This window comes from Phodopus roborovskii, unplaced genomic scaffold (assembly GCF_943737965.1).
Source record: "Phodopus roborovskii unplaced genomic scaffold, PHOROB, whole genome shotgun sequence".
In the NCBI taxonomy this organism is placed as follows: Eukaryota; Metazoa; Chordata; class Mammalia; order Rodentia; family Cricetidae; genus Phodopus; species Phodopus roborovskii.
In genome coordinates this window covers 24159499-24168692 of record NW_026126482.1, presented here as the reverse complement: position 1 = coordinate 24168692, position 9194 = coordinate 24159499, and the positions used below count along the sequence as shown (strand labels likewise).

At 43.1% G+C, this 9194-nt stretch overlaps 1 long non-coding RNA gene across 1 annotated transcript; it reads right to left on the bottom strand.

Annotated features, from left to right (window-relative positions):
- Positions 1 to 2982: 2982 nt before the first annotated feature.
- Positions 2983 to 7815, bottom strand: LOC127229079 (uncharacterized). Its single transcript, XR_007835109.1, has 3 exons — positions 7371 to 7815; positions 3694 to 3793; positions 2983 to 3268 (listed from the first exon to the last, which is right to left on the bottom strand). It is a non-coding gene; the product is annotated as an uncharacterized LOC127229079 (long non-coding RNA).
- Between the last annotated feature and the right edge of the window lie 1379 nt (positions 7816 to 9194).

Here is a 9194-nt window from a genome sequence, read left to right as displayed (position 1 = left end):
AGAGCTGCTGTGACCACTGGTTCTGTTTTGGGGGTTGCTTCTGCTGTCAGTCCTTTTCTATGACACCAGCCTTCTCTGTTCTGCTTGGGGCAACATTCATTCTGGACTATGCCAGTCCATCCACCATTCTTCTATTCTGCATTACTATTCTGTTCTGCACTGCTCTGTTTATTTGAAGACATCAATAGTCAGAAACAAAACAAGTTTAGATATTTACAACAAAACATTGTGGCTTTTAATCTTTTGACAATGCAAATGACCAAGCACTATTATAATTATCACAAATCATCTGAAGGAGGCTTGAAGAAATAGAAAACTCATCCACAACCTGGTGGCCTCATAAACTTAAGTTATCAAATAATCAGCGCTTCACCAAAATCTCTTTTATTTTCCTGTCTGCTTCTGTTTCTAATTTTTCTATTCACCATAAAAGTACACACACACATACAAATCTTTTTTTGGTTCGGTCTTTGGTATGAAGAAATTTCTGGGACCTTTGAGATGGCTGAATGAGTAAAGGATTTTGCCACACAGGTCTGGCAACCTGAGTTCTGTCCTCAGAACTTCCATAAAGGTGACAAACTCTACATTGTTGTCCTCTGACCTACACACACACACACACACATACACACACACACAGAGAGAGAGAGAGAGAGAGAGAGAGAGAGAGAGAGAGAGAGAGAGAGAGAGAAAGAGAGAAACAGAGAGATACACACAGGCTCATACACACATCAGCAATAACATCAATGAATACATCAATGAAATGAAAAAGTTCCCAAAGCATGGAACTTGCCCATGTATGGTATACTCCATTCAATCCCCACAAAACAAGTAAGAGAAAAAAGCAAAGAGAAATCCCTTCAGAGAGGTTTATAACATCAGCTAAACATGTGCCTCAGTTTCTCCATCTTCAAAATAGAGACAACAAAGAGACCTAGCTCCAACTGCATAGGCAGAATTTAAAAAGTGTTTGTGGAGTGTTTGGCTAACGTCTGTGTGTAGATCATAAACAATTGTCTATTGCTCAGAGGGACATCACCTCCCTGCTACTCCTGAGCCAGCCCAGCCCATCACTGCCCTGGAACCATCTCTACTTCTCTGGACCAGGACCCAAGATTTTCTCCATGAGAAACCTTTAATTATAAGATAAGTAAAATGCTGAAATACAAACAATAGTGAGTTCACAAAAGTGCATCACCATTTCTGCAAACAGTGAAAGACCTAAGGTGGGTGTCAGTTTCCGTGAATGTTAACACGTTAACCAAATAGAGTTCAAAATAAAGCTACTTCACGGTTTTCTTAGTGTTCAAACTGATACCAGCTGAAGAAAAGGAAACAGAGGACAGACAGAGGTGCCTGACTAGGTAAGAAACAGGAAATACCCTCTTATCCAGCAGAAACCCACTAGTGTGAGGACACTAAAATTTCCGTTCCATGGAGTAATATTTTTCATTTGTTCAATTTGTTATTATCCTCAAGTAAAATGTTTTAAGTTGTATTTGTAATCTTTACATGTTCTTTGTCATAGATCTGATTGGTGGACTGACTGATTGGAGACAGGGTCTCATGTAGCTGAGGTTGGCCATGAACTCCTGGTCCACCTGCTTTCTGCCTTCCAAGTGCTGGAAACACAGGTGTGTGCCACTGTGTCCAGCCTAGAAATGGTTCTTTCTCTGAATAAATTTACCAAATGACTAGTTGCCATTAAACCAAACTTGCACTAACTTGAGAAAGACCACAACAAAACTCTTGACTCAGTAGCAGAGCCAGCCACACACCCCAGACCCATCAAGCTGACTATGAATCTTCATTTGTTCTAACCCTGAAGCCCAGCCTGTTCCCATACAGTCCCCAAGTGGGGCTCAGCCATTCTGCAAAAGGACCCGTTTCATGTTTATGTATTCCCAAAGCTACAGGATATTCTGTGAGTGAGTTTGTCTTCCTCTGCAAAATACAATTGCAAGGACTCCGTAGTATGGACAGCTTACTTCAAGAGGCAGAGAAGACATAGTTGACATGCCAGCCACAGGAGCCCTCAAAACATCGATTGTATTCTTATTATTCTCCTGTGGGACAACTATAGAATTAGTTTTACTTATACTGTGATCCTAAGCACTAAGTCTTGACACTAACCCTTAATTGTGCCTTCCAGATCACCCTTGGAGCCTCGAACCCTCACCTGAGGTTTCCAAGAGCCAATGACATAAGAATACAAATGACTCACAAAGCCCTAGCTCTTTTCCAAGCAGAAACACTCTGTCCCTTTGGTTCTTGCCTTTGATCTGCTTTCGAGTCCATAATCATAACTAATGCATGTGTGTACCCATACCCACCCCTTGCTTGAAAAGGGAAATATGCCCTTGCTCTCTTAGGCAAGAGAAGGAAAGAATATGTTTTTATCTAAGGAGAAGCTGACAAGGTTATGGTAAAACGGATGGAGACTTGGATGTGCAGGGACTAAGCAGATGGAAGCTGACTTTTGCCACATCTGCTCCTCTGCTCCAATTGATGCTGTAACAGCTCCTGCCTAGTGAATAAACCGGTCCAAATCTGCTTTGGAGTTACCCCACAATGATTTTTTCTAACTCCACTCTGCTTTTGTTTTTGAATGTTAGGATAATTGAGTGTGCTAGTTTCCATCACTATGACAAAACATCCGAGAAAGACAATTTCAAATGAGAACAGGTTTATTCTGACTCACGGTTTGGGGAGTTACAGTTCTTAGCGACTTGACCCCGTGGCCTGGGAAGAGTCAGCAAGCACATCATGCTGGCAGTGCATGGGAGAAGAAGCCCTCACCACATGGTGACCAGGAGGCAGGCACTCCCTGGACAGCTGCCTGATTAGGTCAAGGCAAAGGCCAGCTCCATACTCATGGCAGCCACCGCTCACATTGCCCGTGTTGTTTGGACAAGTGACTATGCGCTTCCTCAAATGTCAGGGTTAAAAACATCCCAGCACCGGCTGAAATGATAAGGGAAGTGTTATTCAAGACTATGGCAATAGGGTTATTGTAATAGGAGCAACAGAGTGGACTCAATACTGACTTCAGTGAAGATAGCTGGACCCGAGAAGCTGGTGAGAAAGAGTAGAAGGAAAATCACTAAGGGGACACAACAGAGCTAGGGGATTTTTATTTATTTATTTATTTATTTATTTATTTATTTATTTATTTTTATTTATCTTTGCCAGAGTGGATGGTACAGGCCTGGCAGTGGAAACCAACACCAAGACCTTTTCAAGAGGGCTTAGAGGAAGCTGGCTGTAGCTGAGAAGGGAAAAGGTGTTTATTGCCAGCTGTAGTTACAGGAAGATGAAGTTGATGCTATCATCACTGCTGAGTAAAATTCTCCCCTAGCAGATACCAAAGCTGTTTCACAGAAAGCAGGATTGCCCATGGTTCACAGCATGGCCTTTGAGTCTTCTAAGTAAACTCTGCATGTGGACCATTGGAGTCAGAGGCCAAGGGTGATGCTCTGGGGAACATTAACCCAGATTCTCTAGACAGGGGAGCAAACAGTCACAGGTCACAGGTCACAGAGAGGGTAAACAAAAAGAAGAGAACAGGGACAGATACACACATCTGTGCTCCACTCCCCAAGTTTATCAACCAGCAAAATATGGATACTTATATAGTTTACATATTAAAAGATGACAATTAGCCCTGAGAAAAATGTCCAGTTCACCACTTACCCAACTTTAGATGCCCAGCACTTAAAGAGGCCACCCTCTGAGACACGGGGCTACTAACCATCTCAGCATCTCTAGGCATTCACTAGTAAGGCTCCAAGGTCTAGAAACAGAAAGAAACATCAAAAGAAAAAATAGGAACTCAGGTAAAACCTAAGAAACTCAATACCAACTCCTTAAGAGAAAAAAAGACTAAATATGTGAAACCAGCACAAAAATGTTTTAAAAATGGAAACATTCCAAAATAAGGAAAAGAAGTGTTAAAATTTTAGTAAATACTTAGAAGATAGAGTCAAAGAAATCTCCTGGATAATAAAAAATGAGGACTTTGAACTCAATCCACAAATTTCAAATCAAGTTGTGTATATTCCTGAGATAATATATAAATTAGAAAATATGAAACTTATCTCTTGGAAATCATTTCAGGTTATTCTACTTTGCTTTCTCTGTTGCTGTGGTAAATCACTGACCAAAAACAATTAGGAGAGAGAAGATTTATATGGCTTAGACGTCACAGTCCATCATCGAGGGAAGCCAAGACAGGAACTCAAAGAAGGGACCTGGAGGCAAGAAAGGAAGCGCAAACCACAGAGGAATGCTGTTTATTTTAAGCCCACCTATCTAGGGGATGATGTCACCCACAGTAGGTTTTCCTCTTACATCTATTAGCAACCAACAAAATGTCCCAGAGACATGTCTACAGGCCAGTCTGATAGAGGCAATTCCCAAATGTATTAAGTTGACAACCAAGATCAGTCATCATACAGCCCCAACTAGATAGATAACCTCTAGAAATGTCATAGTTTGGAGAAAATCCAAAGTCACTAAAAACAGAAGGAAACAGATTATGCAGAGCCCCACATCCCTCTTAAGAAGATAGCCACAAAACCATGATCATGATTGCCTACTTTTGAAAAGCTGTGTTCATTTTACCCATTTTAGGCTCAAGAATATGCACAAGCATTACAGCTAGAATGTGAAAAGCTCTTATTTTTTTTTTTTTTTTTTTAAATGTCACAGACAGTTCTATGTCCTCCATTCTGCTTATGATCAAGGCAACTACATGTATCTAACAGAATATTTCTGGCATGCCTTATCTCAGATAATCACACCTTGCTGTCATGAGTAAAGCATCAGTGAAGTTTCTAGCATGAGCCCCAGGCAGCCAAGCATGCAAAACACACTCCCTGGGGCTGGCATGATGCATGATGCTTGGTGAGATGGATTTCATAGTCATTGCCATCACCCAGCTGATTCCACACTATGAAACAGTGGTTTGAAAGAAAATGGCCCCCCACAGGGAGTGGCACTATTAGAAGGTGTGGCTTTGTTGGAGGAAGTGTGTCACTGTGGAGGTGGGCTTTGGGGTCTCCTATGCTCAAGCTGCACCCAATGACACAGTTCACTTCCTGTTGCCTGCAGATCAAGATGTAGATCTCTCAGCTCCTTCTCCAGCACTGTCTGCCTGCATGCTGCCTTGTCCCTACGTGATGATAATTTAATTGGGGTGGGTTACACCTCTGAAACTGTAACCCACCCCAATTAAATGTTTTTCATTATAAGTGTTGCTGTGGACGTGGTGTCTCTTCACAGCAATAGAGCAGTGAATAAGGCAGTGGCTGACACATCCTTTGAAGTACCCTTCCTGCTGACCCCTTTCAGGAATTAATATTTACCTTCCAAACCTGACTGAGGCTTCCTGATTTGTTAGAAGCACTCACAGCTGTCCTATCCCATCCACTGTGGAGTTGCTCATTCACAAGTTAAAAAAAGAGAATTCACTTGACCCTTGCTTTGTGCATTTAGCCTGTTCTTATCTCTTAGTCTCTTCACACCAAAGCTGGCAAATGAAGATCTTGGAAGCTGGACTGACTGATAACTAAGTGTAGACTATCAGCTGATTCCCTCACCATTGCCACTTTGTTTGTAGGCATCCCTACTCAGGACTATTTCCCTCCCCATGCCAGCTGCAGAGAAACAAAGTTGAGAAAAGAGTCTCTTAGCCTCTGGTCATGGTCCCTGAACATCCCCTCCCAGTCACATAATGCATCTCAATAAACAACTATTTGGCCTTCAGGATGATAAAAAAGATGTTGCAAGAATACTGTGGTTCTAGAAAAGGCTGCCAAATGAGGTGAATCCCTCTCATCACTGCCTCCAGGCAGATGGTGACTTCATTCTGTGTTCTTCCAGAGCAGAGGGGTGCCCAGGTGAGCTCAGGAACACTGAGACCCTTGCTCCATCTGTGAAGAGATGGGTGTGACAAAGACCTGGCCTAGGAGTTCAAGGCAAAGAAGGGATAAGGAGATAGGGACCAACATCCCATCATGGCAACTGCTGTCCCCCTACCTGTGCCCTCTCACAGACATTCAGGCATTCTAAAGGGCAAACACATGCTAGTATGGTTGGACTGTGAAATGTCCTCCACAGACGTGGGTGATGAGGACAAGTGACTAGATACTGAGGGCTCTGAGCTAATCAATGGATTAACCCCATGATGAATTTATAATATGAAGGCATGGCTTAGAAATGCTAACAAGTAGGAGACTGATACTAGCTGGAGTGTTGGATCACTGTGGGTGACTTCTTGGGGTTGTATCTTGCCCTGGTCCCTTCCTATATCCATTTCTCTGCTTCCTGTCTGCATGAAGAAACTTCATCACATACTCCCTCCATTATGATGTTCTGCCAGGAGAATGGGACCAAGCAGCCATGGACTGACCCCTTTGAAACTGTGAGTCAAAGCAAATCTTCCCCCTTAAGTTCTCTATGGGGGTGTATTTTGTCACCATGACAAGACGACTAGCTAATGCTCATGCCATCTCCTCCTGGGAGGCTTTCATAAACCCTTCCAGCCACCATTGACTAATTAACTGATGTCTCTATCACCCTCCTCCACTTGCAGGTCTGTTAGCATGGTAGACCCCACATTGAACAGAAGATAATACCTTATTCCTTATATCCTCTGCACATGATCCAAATGAACTCCCTCTCCCCACACCCTGATCTGTCTTAGAGTTTCTATTTCTTTAACAAAACACCATGACCAAAAAAGTAAGTTAGGAGAGGAAAAAGGGGGTTATTCAACTTACACTTCCACTGTTCATCACTGAAGAAGTTAGGATGGGAACTCAAACAGGGCAGAGACCTGGAAGCAGAAGCTCATGCAGAGGCCATGAAGGTGTGCTGCTTGCTCAGGTTGCTTTCTTATAGAACCCAGAACCACCAGCCCAGGAATGGCAACAACTACCATGGGCTAGGCCCTCCCCCATTGATCACTAATTGAGAAAATGCCTTACAGCTGGATCTTATGGAGGCATTTCCTCAACTGGGGCTCTTTCCTCTTTGATGACTCTAGCTTGTGCCGAGTCAACACACAAAACCATTCAATACAACTGAGCCCTTGTCATCTTGACACAACCCTTCCTTTTTAAATTCATTCCCAGACCTTATATTGAAAACATAAATAACTTCAAAAGTCCCACAGTCGTTACAAAAGCAAACACATTAAAATTTTAGTCCCTTGAAAATAGCCAATCTCTTTTCAAATTCAATGTCTCTCAACTGTGGGCTCCAGTAAAAATAATTTTCTACTTCAGGAGGAAAAAGTATCAAAACAATTCACAATCAAATACAAGCAAAACCAAACCCCAACTGGCCAATAGCTGGGATCCACTCACCATTTTCTGGACTCCTCCAAAGAGTTTAGGTCACTTCTCTCTCCAGGTCCGCCCTCTGCAGCACACACAGCTTGACTTCTAATCTCCAGCAGACACCATTCCACTGTTGCTGCTGTTCTCGGTGGTCATCCCATGGTGCCAGCATCTTCAAACCCTAGGACCTTCTGCTGCAACCGGGCTGCACTTTCACCAATAGCCTCTCATAGGCTCTCTTCGTGATGCCAAGTCTCAAATTCTTTACATGACACCTTCAGTTTTGGGCCTTCAACTGCCGTGGAAGCTGCACCTTCACCAATGGCCTCTCACCGTGCAAAGTCTCAGTTGTCCTCCATGACCCCTCTATGCCTTCAAAACTAGCACCACTTAGGTGACTCTTGCACATAACCAAGTCCAGTTGCCAGCTTGAGGTACAATCTTGACCACCTGTGAAATACTGATTCTCTGTGCTCTCAGAAAACACTTCTCACAAGAGTTCACCTCAGCGATGCTGGCTGCTGCTGTTGCTGCTGTTGCTGCTGCTGCTGCTGCTGCTTCTCCTCCTCCTCCTCCTCCTTCTCCTTCTTCCTTCTTCTTCCTTCTTCTTCTTCCTCCTCCTCCTTCTTTCTCCTTCTTTTTCCTCCTCCTTCTTCTTCTTCCTTCTTCTTCCTCCTCCTCCTTCTTCTTCCTTTTTTTAAGTTTGAAACAAGGTTGTTTTACATGTCAATCCCAGTTCCCTCACCCTCCCATCTTCCCTTATCACCCCCACCAAACCCCAGCCCATATCTTTTCTGTTCCCCTGGGAAGGTGAGGCCTTCCATGGGGAGTCTTCAGAGTTTGTCCTATCATTTGGTTTCTTCTTAATCACTGCAAATTTCTTGACTCCAGACCTGACCAGCATCAAGAATCCCAGCAAAGTTTTATCTTAGTTCTGATATCTTGTTAATCACAGCTGCTTCTTCAGCCCCAGCTAACCAGAACCACAGAATTTTAACTCAAAATAACAAATGGCCCCACTAGTCTTTAAACTCCCCTCTGAAACTTCAAAAGCCAAACATCCATCCTCTACACTGTTCTCAACATTCTTATCTTCCAAGTTCCCACAGAACATCCCACGGAGCTCTTAACACTTAATGGCTCTTTTAGCCCAAAGTTCCAAAGTCCTTCCACAACCCTCCCCCAAACATGGTCAGCTCTGTCACAGCAATATCCTATGACACTGGTACCTATTTGTCTTAAAGTTTCTATTGTTTCAACGAAAAACCATGACCACAAAGCAAGTTGGGAAGGAAAGGGTTTATTTGACTTACACTTTCACATCATTGAAGGAAGTCAGGACAGGAACTCAAACATGGCAGGAGCCGATACAGAAACCATGGAGAGGAGCTGCTTACTGGCTTGCTCATCATGGTTTTCTCAGGCTGTTTTCTTTTAGAATCTAGGACCACCAACCCAGAGATGGTACCACCCACCATGGGCTGGGCCCTCCCCCATTGATCTCTAATAGAGAAAATGCCTTACAGCTGGATCTCATGGAGACATTTCCTCAACTGAGGCTCTTTCCTCTCTAAAGACTCTAGCTTGTATCAAGTTAACATAAAAGCAAAACAAAACCAGCCAGTTTTCTCTCTCTCTCTCTCTCTCTCTCTCTCTCTCTCTGCTCTGTTTCTCTCTCACACACATCACCACTACTACTACATTAGTAGAAACCCTTTGCTCTCCTTCCCAAGAAAGTGTATCCAGATCTCAATGATGCTCAACAGGTCTAATACTGAAACACAAGTACTGTGCATAAGCTGGACCAGTCCATACCCTATTATATTATAACAAAAAGAAATATTATGGATC